This window comes from Chinchilla lanigera, unplaced genomic scaffold (genome assembly GCF_000276665.1).
Source record: "Chinchilla lanigera isolate Chin_1 unplaced genomic scaffold, ChiLan1.0 scaffold00046, whole genome shotgun sequence".
NCBI classification, from domain to species: Eukaryota; Metazoa; Chordata; class Mammalia; order Rodentia; family Chinchillidae; genus Chinchilla; species Chinchilla lanigera.
Window position 1 is genome coordinate 1,198,977 of NW_004955447.1, and position 11,321 is coordinate 1,210,297.

Consider the following 11,321-nt stretch of genomic DNA (forward strand, 5'->3'; position numbering starts at 1 on the left):
AAGAGGACAACATGAGACCCCATCCACCTCCTCCATATAATTCTCAAGCCAGTACATCAACAAACACCCAAAGATTGGGGAAATACTATCGTTTATCAATGAGCAACATGATTTAAAGAGAAAAAGAAGGGAGAGATCACAGAAGCCATGAAGTAGCTCTCTTCATAGGAGCAGCAGCAGGAGCAGAGGTGAAGGCTGGTTTGGGCCACTAAGCCACGCTCTAGGCAAAGGCCAAGTCTGAGCTGGCGTGGAGAACAGCAGGCATACGGCTGTAACAGGAGTGAGCGAGACCCCCTCAAGGCTGGAAGGTACAAGATGAAGAAAAGACAAGGGAGCGAAGGATGAAGAATCCAGCTTATACGTCTTTGGATATTGTACAGTCTTCAATTCAGAGCCCTAATTCTAGCAGAACATATGATTTAAAATTATCAGTTAATTAAAATACCAAGAAAGACAAGCTCAGGGTCAGAGTACTCAGCAAGTACAGCCTGCTAGTTTCAGAAGTACAAACTACAGCTAGTCGGAAATTATTTAAGGTAGCTTTTCCAGCTAAAGAAAGCATAGACAACACAACGAAGTAGGAGTCTATCCGAAGACATCCAAAGAAGCCCTGAAGAAACCCTGTGACATAAATGATGAAAGTGGCTACCTGAGGACAAAACCCTTCACGAACCCAAGGGACATGGGAAATTCCAGAGAGCAGAATGGGGGATCATGAGAAGGGCACAAAGGAAGTACTCAAGCACAGTTTATCAGAAACTCTCCTGTGAGCAGTGGAAGCCCTGTTTCGAGACAGCCCACATTTGATCTAGCACTAGTGTGCCTAGAATGCAGGGAAAGGAATTAATATGAAAGAGAGATTTTGGAAATCTAAATAAAATACTTTAAAAATAAAGACTTACAGTCAGATCCCCTATTTTAAGGGAAGTTGGGGAATAGTAGGCAAATCTTGAGCCTGCAGGTACCACCGGTTCCAGTGATGTCTAGCTACATCTAGTGAAGAGTTGGCACTTAGAGGAACATAAATATGCATCAGACACAGCCCACTCACTTAAATACAGGAATCATAAATCAGGTACAAGCTTTTAATTTGAAATGTTTTCCTTATCTGCTTTAAGTTCTTGTGGCAAATTCTAATATCAACAATCTAATTTAACTGGCATGCTAGTGAGGCTAAACTGAAGGCATGTTAAGTTTCCTCTAAATAACCCAATATTAGGAGGAAAAATCCTTAAAACAATTAAATTTAGTAGAGTTAATCTGAGCAAAACAAAACAAAACAAAGCAAAAATTATTTGTGAATCAGGCACTCCCAGAAGCACAGCAGGTGCTGAGACTCCAACCAACATCAAACAGCATTTGCAGGAAAACAGAAGTGTAGAAAATAACTCAATGGCTACAACCTAGTTAATCAACCAGCCAACTGGCTAAAGGTTAACTAGTTAATTGTTTAGAATTTAATCAATTAATTTGTCATAGAATGTTCTGCAATGAAGTTCTGTTACTGTGATTAAACTTTATGTTGGCCCATTCCATTGGAACTACAGCAGGTGCCCATTTCAAATTTATGACCACCTAGAAGTATCAACATGCACAACACTTAAGATTTTTTTGTAATGGCCGCAAAACAACAATGTGGATAGGGACTGATTTTTTTTTCACCATAAGACAGATATCATGAAAATGATCTTCACTTAGAATTATGAAAATACATACAGGCTGAGACCCAATTTCCAGCCCACAAGTCTCTCTTTCCAGGACCCAGGTAGGAACATTGGAAGAAACTCTATAAATGACTCTGATGCTTCTTCTGCTAAGAAAAACTGCATCACAAGTTTTTTTTTTTTTGGTTTTTTTCCGGTACCGGGAACCGAACTCATGACCTTGCACTTGCCAGGCAGGCGCTTTGCCACTGAGCTAAATCCCCAGCCACGCATCACAAGTTTTATTTCTTCCTAGCTATTAGCTTTTGCTTGGCAAGGCTTGGAATGCACAGTACTAAGTACTTTGATTACAAGCTCTCGTAAACACATACTGGGAGCTCTGTAGAGTAGAATTTAAGTTCGTGCACTGGGAGAACAGGTGAGCTTATTATTCTGACTGCTCAACCTAGTAAACACACTTACCTTGGGAAAATTATTTCTAAGCCTCAGTTTCTAGTAACAAAATAAGGAGTGTGACTGTATCCAATTTCTAAAATCATGAGGATTACATGAGATATTGCACATGAAGTTACAGCTCACTATACCTTAGCTATTACTATTTTATTTAACTTTGTCAATGCTTTCTAAATTTTGAAAACATCCACAGAGTGCATTCAGAACTGTAACATTTTAATATGACTGGAGGATCCTCTAGAGTGTTAAAAACACCAATCAACTGAGACTTCTGTGAGGCACTAGAGAACAGAATTAGTTCTTATAGAAAGTGCTTGTTACATTTTATATCTAGATGTCCCCCTAAGGCCTCATGTACTCATATGTGGGGCTTTTGAGCAGTGACAAGATCATGAGTGTGTGATACTGGATTAGTCTGCTAGTGGGTTTAAAAATGGGTGTGACAGTGGGAGGTGAGGCCTGGTGGGAAGTTGGTCACCATGGACATGTCCTGAAGGGTCTATCTCCCTCCTCACCCCTTGATCCCTTTCTGCTTCTTGCCTGCCCTAACATGGACTGTTTCTTCTCTGCCATGTCCTGGAGACAGCTGGTTATGGACTGAATCCTCTATAAATTGTGAGCTAACGTAAATCTCTCCTCCTTTAAATTGTGGGTATTGAGTATTATGTCTCAACAATGATGAGAAAGGGCTTTAGTCTGCAGCTGCCACAACAGAACCCAAATCCCAGACAGACACCCAGATGAGACCTTTTCAATAGTCTAAGAAGAAAATAAATAACAACCTTTCATAATATTCAGAAATTTTAAGATGTTTTAATGACAACAATTAGTTTAGGAAAACCAATAATTTGGGTGGTTCAGGAGTAGTTTGTGTCTTTCTTTCTTTCTTTCTGTTTTTCTCTCTTTCTTTCTTCTTCCTCTCACTTTTCTTTCAATTGCTGGTGTGGTGACATCTGTTATGTGATGACCACTATATAATGTATGTGGTTTGCTTAGCCATAACCAAAACGGCAGACCTGGCTGGACATGGGAACTAGAACATGATGGGTTTTCTCAGTGTTGTGTGGCACTGAAATCAATTTAACTTTTGCACTTCCCTGATGGCTAAGATCATAAAGATTCACTCAAAACATGCTTGACGCCCTGACTCTCTCTTTTCTTGGTCCCTGTTACAAACTGCGTTTCTTGTAGTCAGCCATCTTCAGAAACAGGAGGGACTCCTGCATTTTACTTCTTTCCTTCCCAGCCATAGCCAGAAACCTCTTTTGATTGGTCAGACATGGGTGCCTTAAGAAATATGACCATCACACATGTGTCAGGTACTGCATCCCGCAGTCAGACTGACCCCCCACTTATTTCTGAACCAGGCTCTTTTCCAGGGTGACAAATGGTGTGGGTTTGAGGCCTTGGCCTGAGGTAGTGGTTCCCAAGTGACAAGGCAGGAATATTTGAGCCTGCTCCTTCTGGATTCTCTGCCTTCCTACCATAGAAACAGGAAACCTAGGAAAGTGAAAGAATTTCAGAAACCATATACCAAATCACCCTTTTACACTTGACCAGCCTTAGAGAAAGAGAGATTAAGTGATTGGACTGAGACAGAGAGTCAGTCAGAAGTTTGATGGAGGGAGAACCTGACCACTTTACTTCTGGCAGTCTTGTGTTTCAGAACTCCAAAGGATATGACAGGCATTCCCAACACTGTCTGCTGTGGTGACCACCCGAACTCTTTGCCAAGGCAGGGCATTTCTAGTTGCCCTTTAGTCTAATGGAGTGAGCGAGCTTTTGAACCCTTAATGTTCAGTTTCAAGGAAAACTCACCTAAAAGCCACTTTATCTCATAAAACTAGAATTTAAGACTAAAGGGAAATAGAGAGGAAAGAAAAATCAACTGAAAATATCTGGTTAATGATCAGTATAAAATTCATTCATTTAAGCCATAATTTATTAATATTGTTAACATACAGTATATATTTTAAGAATGTGAAATTGTATTTATCTAATAGTCTTGTGTATGCATGATAGTTTTAAAGAGTTCACTAAAATCAATTCCACTTCTCCATTAATGTGGAGGATATGTTACAAAATGGCTACTTTAAGTATACAAAGCATTGGGAATGAAGTTCTAATTGATTGTCCCTGACTATTGTTGGAAACCCATATTGCAAAGCAGTGAAAAGGATTATGAATATCACAGAGGCATGTGTACACAAACACACAACCAAGAACAATTACAACTGTCACAAATGGATTGATTTTCTGGGACTAAATCAATCACTGGTGAATTTATGCCTACACAGTCTGAAGCTTTTGACCTCTGTGAAAGAGGTTATTGGCAAGTAGTGTAATAAAAATAAAACTATAGGGGCTGGGGATTTAGCTCAGCGGCAAAGCGCCTGCCTGGCAAGCGCAAGGTCGTGAGTTTGGTTCCCGGTACCGGAGAAAAACCAAAAATATAAAAAATAAATAAAATAAAATAAAATAAAACTATAGTTAAAGAATCATGAAATTAAAAGTGCTTTTCTAATATGTACTTTAAAATTCTTTGTAATGTATTTACAAAATGTATAAGAAATGCCAGGTAATAAGCTGATAGATGATGAATTCTGCTGAAGTTGCCGACTGACGTCAAGAGTGGCTGGTAGAAAGATTTCATTGATTTACACCGGTTTGAGGAAAACCTATAGACAAAAAGCACTGGATAATGATATATCAGTAATGTGTTACTAAGCAACAATGAACATACATTTTAGGTTATTACATTATCCATTCTCCCGAAGAAGCTCTTAACAGATGGGAGACTCGTGGAACCCTGCATACAACTGCACTCAATTTTGTTGGTGATCATGGGGGCGGGTATTACCCTTGAGCATTTTATAGCAACTTTGCATATTCAGCCATAACTTTAAATATCATTAATTTTACCCATGCTATTTTGGTTTAATTAGGATTGCAGCTGAAATTAGAAATATATTCTTCATAGTTTACAAACCATAGACTTGACCATCCTTGCCCCTCCCTGGTTACCAACTGAAAGTGATTTGATTGTATAAAGGAAATCCAGATACGTGGTCAGAACGACTGAATAAGATAAATGGATGCAACTACGGACCATACTCATGAGTGAAATAAGTCAGACCCACATGTGTAAACATGGTATTGTCTCCCTAGTATAAGAAACTGAAAGAGTAAATAAAATCAGAAAGGTACAGTAGATATTGTAAAAGGGAAAGAAACTGCTCAAAAGGAAAGAACAACTGGGATGGGAGAAAGGAGAAAAGAAAGAAAGAAGGAAAAAGAAATATATATATATTTATACACAAGATAGCTAAGATAATTGTACTACTAATTTCTATTGGTTTATTGAAAGGATCAGTCAATGGCTAATTGTTTGATCAATTTTGCATGGCTATATCTGGTGATATGAGCAACTACTTGGAAGATAAAAATATGCAATATAACAATCATTGTTAATTTCCTCTCATGTTGTCTTGAATGCCGTATTGTTTTTACTGTTTTTTTTTAAATTCTCTTTAAAATAAAAAAACTCACAGTACATGTTATTTTTAAGATTCTTTATAATAAAAAAACTTTCATATATCTCTAGCCTAGTTGAGAGAAAAAGGAATAAACAAACATGTTTCCGCTTCTTACTTTGTACTTCTAAAAAACAGTGGACGGCGTTTTGCTCTTCTCCAACCCCGGAGGAAATGGGTGGTGCCGCTCTTCTGGGAAAGCGGGTGCCCCGCTGGGGCAGGAGCTGGAGTGGACTGGGAGCCCCAGCGCGGGCGGGGTGCAGCCCGGGGTGCTGGGTGGAGGGACCCCGGGACCTCAGGACCTCAGCACCCCGCCCCCGGAAGGCGGGACCCCCCCAAGCCGCGCGCTTACCTGCCTCGCCCGGGAGCGTCGCCCAGCAGCGGTTCGGAGCAGCCTCCGCAGAGCGTCCTCGGACCGGGGCAGGTCACGGGTCTGCCGAGCAGTCGCGCGCGTCCCAGGAGCCGGGAGCGCTCGCTCCCCGGTCGGCACCAGCGCAGCCCCGCGCGCAGTGCGTGGGAGCGAAGGGCAGGGCGTGCTGCGGGACTCAGCGCGCCAGCAGCGCTGCGGGGTGGGCAGGTGTCTGGGGCACCCGGAACCCCAGAGCTCCCAAAGACTGAGCGGCGCGGGGCGGGGGGCAGGGGGCGGGGGCGGGGGGTCGCAAGTTCAACCCAGCCTCGACTACTTAACGATTTCATAACACCCTGTCTCAAAATTAAAATAGAGATAAATAGATGATAGAAGAGGCTGGAGTTGTAGTTTAGTGCTGCGAAGGTCCTCGGTTCACTCCCTAGTACTGCAAAAAAGAAAAGAAATCTATTATCTATCTATCTAATATCTATCTATCTATCCATTATCTATCTATCATCTATCTGTCTATCCATCTCCAATCCACACCCAGGCACCGCACTGAAATGCAGTTCACTTCCCCGAGATCACAGAGGCAGTATTTACGGAGAAAGCAGTCTCGAGAAACAAAATGCGTCTCTCCCACTATTGTGTTTCTCTGCCTAAATCACTGGAACATGTGTAATAGATGAAAAAGCTGCTTATGAGAGAGACCTTTTAAAATAATTTTGCTTGGTTTTGAATTAAAGTTGTAGATTTGAAGTTCTCCCCCCCTCCCCCAACCCCGTTTTGTGTGTGAAGTTCTCCCCCCCCTCCCCCAACCCCGTTTTGTGTGTTTTGTGTGTGTGTGTGTGTATTTAAACTTGAACTATGACTATTTTAAGGATCCAGGACGGGCAATATCTCCCAGACTTTAGCAAGTTCAAATTCAAGGTAAGGATACTAGTTGCACTTCAGAGTTTGCCAAGAAAGCAAAGGCACAGAAAGCCATGGCGGGGGAGGTGCACAGACACGAAGACTGTGACTGTCAGGAGAAATGACTGAGGAGAATACTTTAGCTGAATGAAATAAAGCTGCTAAGAGAAACGTTCTGAGATTCATAAAACAAGGTGGAAGAACATATGTGTGGGCCTTCATGCCTTGTAATCCTGCTTGCCACTAACAAAAGTCATCACAATGCATAAAAACAAAGGCCATGTTTTGACTGAGACAGTAAGGTAATGTCTAGCTTGCAGGTCTTTTGTTACAAATTTTTAAAAATGTGAATCTTGTCAACTAATAATCATTTAAACTGTGAATTGGCTTCTGTATCTACAAGAACTTGTATCCTGATCTGACACCCAGTTCTTACTGAAAATGCTAGAATGTGTCTACAGGCAGGCAAAATTTAGATAAACCCAGGGAAGGCCAGAAACACACCTCTCTTTCACTGTGTCCTCAAACATTCCATAGACTGCTCCAATTCCCACATTTTCATTCCACAAAATGCTTTAACTGGGTTCAGTAAGTCTGCCTTCTTTCCAAATCTTACCTCTAAAGCTTGCTCCATCCCTCTCCACATTGCAGCCCCCAGGCCTTGTGTTTTTCCTAATGCTGTCAGATGAATTGTTCTCCCTGACTGTTAATAGACTCAATCTCTCCTCTATAAACAAAACAAACATCCTGCTTCCTCCAAGGCTGTAAGTGGATATCTACATCATTTCTTCCCAGGACCAGCCACGCTGCAAACCAAGATCTATCTGTGCTGTTTATCTTTCCTCCATTTCCTTACATCTTGCCTATCCAGCCTTTTGGGTCGGGCTTTTGACTCTCTGATCTAACAATCTGGCCAAGATCATCAGCATCTTCCATGTTGACCAATGCCATAGATGTTTTACAGTCCATGACTTACCTGGCATTTTGCAACTTGATTTCCTGAAACAGTTTCTCCTCTTGGCATCTACTTCACAATACTCTCCTTTATTTTTTTCACTTATTTACCTTGCATTTCTGCTTATTCCTTTTCTGCCTATGAGAAAGACCTGTTAAAATAATTGTGCTTGGTTTTGAATTAAAGTTGTAGGACTCACTGTGTCCTACACTAAAACAACAATTTAATGCAGGTATTTCTTTAAGGCTCAGTGCTAGGATGCCTGGCTTACTCAGCCTTCCCTCCCCATTGCTGGCCTCAGTGGCAGGTATGGAGAAGACCTGCTCATGTATAGATTCCCACCCGGAGGAGCAGACTCTTGCTGGGTGTTGCCAGCAGTCATCTCAGTATCACCTCAAGCTTAATACATCTGAACCTAGGATCATGGTCGTCTTTCTAAAACATTACCCCTTAACTCTTTAATGGATCTTGCCTCTATCCTCATTGCTAGCTTAAATATGATGGCACTCAAGCCACTGTCTTGAGTCACACCATGGAAACCACACACTGAGGGAGCCAGGAAGCAGAGTAGAGGAACCTGAGTTACTGGCAGTAGTGGACAGTTTCTGTTCCAGTTTTACCTGGGCCACTTCTGTGCTTCTTTTCCATGAGAAAGAAATAAGTCCACTTTTTAAAAAGCCCATCATTATGCATCTTTATATCTGCATACCATCATGCAGCACGGAATGATGTTTCGGTTAATTAGGGACTGTATGTATGCTGGTCCCAGGCCATTGTGAAGGAGTTGAAAAATTTCTATCACCTAGTGATGTCATTGCCATTGTAACAGCAGAGCACCAACACATTTCTCATATATTTGTACTGATGTTGGTATAAATAAGCTTACTGCACTGCTGTCATGTAAAATACCACATACAGCTACATACTGTACATAATATGTGGTAAAAATAATCAACAAGTATGTTGCCGGTTTATGTACTTGTTATACTTTTTGTAGAGTGTGTTCCTATTTAATAAAAAAGATATTTATTGTAAAACAATCTGCATGTTACCTTGATAGCTTCATACATCTCCTGTTTAACTAGTCTCTTGACTATCTCAAGAGGCCCTATAAAGCTAGTGCACTATACTTTGAGTTTTTTGTTTGTTTGTTTGTTTGTTTTGGTATTGGAGATTGGACCCAAGGCCTTCATACTGAGCTGTATTTCCAGCCATTATTTATTTAATTTTGAAACAGGGTCTCACTCACTTGCCCAGCCTGGGTTTGAATTTGTGATCCTCTGGCTTTAGCTTCCTAAAGTGGTAAGAATTACAGGAATGCACAAACACACATCACTACCTGTACCATTTCAGTTTATGTAGGTATACTCCAGAATACTCACGCAATGAGGGAATTGCCTGACAGTGCATTTCTCAGAACATATCCCTATTGGTAAGTGAGATATATATATACGCATCATGTAGGTGGAAAATCAGTGTGTTGATGTAAATAAGAATTAGATATTAATCTGTATTAAAGTAAAAACATGGGTTATTAAAATTTTTTAAGTTTTCTTACAACATATTTTAAGGTATCTTTTGTTCCACCCATAGTATAACACCTTGTTTGGGAAACACTACCTTAAGTAATCTGGGATGAATTTATGTATTATGGTGCAGAACAATGTTGGCAGTTATGTGTGAATGCTTTGGTTGATAATTTTAACAGGAATGAGAAAGAGAACCTGGGCCCAGAAAGGAGCAAGAGTGAACCAATGAACAGCTGAGAGGGCAACAGAAGCTGAAAAGGTAGAGAAAAACATGGTCGTAATTGTGGGTTTTTCTCATCCAATATTTTTGTCTTTAACTCTAGTTTGATAACAGTTTTTTGAAAGGCAAGAAGGAATAATAAAACATTATATCAAAAAGACAAATACTTAGTGATTATGTAAAGAAAAACATGAAGGCAAAAGACAGAAACAAATAATATTGCCAATTATTGGAAATGGGAATCACTAATAATCGGAATAATATAGATTAAATTAAGATTTAAAGACCATTTTTCTATTTAAATTGATAATGATGTACTTTATAGGTGGTTCTAAAGTAACAGAATACTTTTAAAAACTTTTTTACTATTTTGAAAATAAAAGAAGGAAAATATTAACAGACAACTATTTCCGAAATAGCAAAAGAACAATACAAACAATACAGAGTTACAAACAAAGTGGTAGGAAATTAACAATACTTGTTCTATTACATATTGATATCTTCAAAGTGGTTTCTCAGGAAAGCAAATAGAGACATGAAATATTGGTCAATCAAGGACTCATTAACTGTTCCTTTCAGCAAAGAAATAGAAGACTGTAGTTCAGCTCTGTTAACTATCCTGTATATACAAACATACAAAATTTCTCCTTCTTTCCCTTTTCTTTTCCCACATCCCAGTTGCCCTTTACCCTTGAGCATTTTCCTTTCATTTCACAATGTCTATCATGTCTCCTAGTTTTTATTCACTCTTTCAGGTTTTAAACTAGTGAAACAATGCTGTGCTTGCACGTGCAGATCTGATTTATTTCACTTATGAGTATAGTCTGTAGTTGTGACCATTTACCTATAAAAGCCTCGAGTTTATCTTTCTTTATAGCTGAGTATTATTCCATTATATGAAAGTATCACAATTTTTTTATGCAGTCCTTGGTGGATGGACATTTGGGTTGCTTCCACAATTTAGCAACTAGAAATTGTGCTGCTATGAACATAGGTGCACATATATAGCTGTGATATGATGTTTTTAGATCTTCTGGGAAAATACCCAGAAGGGGAATAGCTGGGATGAATAGAACCTCTAGACCTAGTTTGCTGAGGAATCTCCAAAGTGATTTCCACAGTGGTTTAACCAGTCTGCATTCCCACCAGCAGTGGAGAAGAATTCCTATTTCTCCACAACCTCGCCAGCATTTGTTATTGGTTGATTTCTTTCTCTTTTGTTTTTGTTTTTGATTTTGTTTTTCTTCCAGTATCAGGAATCGAACTTATGACCTTGTGCTTGCCAGGCAGGTGCTGTGCTGCTGAGCTAAATCCCCAGTCCCTTGGTTGATTTCTTAATGCTAGCCATTCTTATGGGGTGAGATGGAAACTCAATGTTGTTTTAATTTGAATTTCTCAAATGACTAATGATATTGAACATTTTTTCATGTATTTACTTGTCATTTGTATTTCTTTATCTGAGAAGTATGTATTCATCTCAGCTGCCCATTTTTGGATTGGGTCTTTGAATTTGGGGGGTGACTGATATTTTTTAATTCTTTATATGTTCTAGATAAAAATCCTTTGTCTGAGGGACAGTCAACTAAAACTTTTTCCAGTTTGTGGGTTTTCTTTTTACTCTGCTGGTGATTTCTTTAGATGTGCAGAAACTTTTCAGTAGGATGAGATCCCAGTTGTTGATTCTTCCAAGTGTTTCATGTGCAGTT

General features: G+C 39.8%; 1 protein-coding gene and 1 long non-coding RNA gene across 2 annotated transcripts in view; one reads left to right on the plus strand and one right to left on the minus strand.

Annotated features, from left to right (window-relative positions):
• Npffr2 (neuropeptide FF receptor 2) overlaps window positions 1-6,075 on the minus strand; it is a 92,196-nt gene extending 86,121 nt beyond the window's left edge. The window contains exon 1 of the mRNA XM_005392769.2: window positions 6,003-6,075. The gene's annotated coding sequence lies outside the window, so the exon portion shown is untranslated. The remainder of the gene's footprint in view (window positions 1-6,002) is intronic.
• Window positions 6,076-9,213: 3,138 nt separating this feature from the next.
• LOC102020392 overlaps window positions 9,214-11,321 on the plus strand; it is a 9,623-nt gene continuing 7,515 nt past the window's right edge. Inside the window, exons 1-2 of the long non-coding RNA XR_262403.2 lie at window positions 9,214-9,298; window positions 9,575-9,654. This is a non-coding gene — a long non-coding RNA (uncharacterized LOC102020392). The remainder of the gene's footprint in view (window positions 9,299-9,574; window positions 9,655-11,321) is intronic.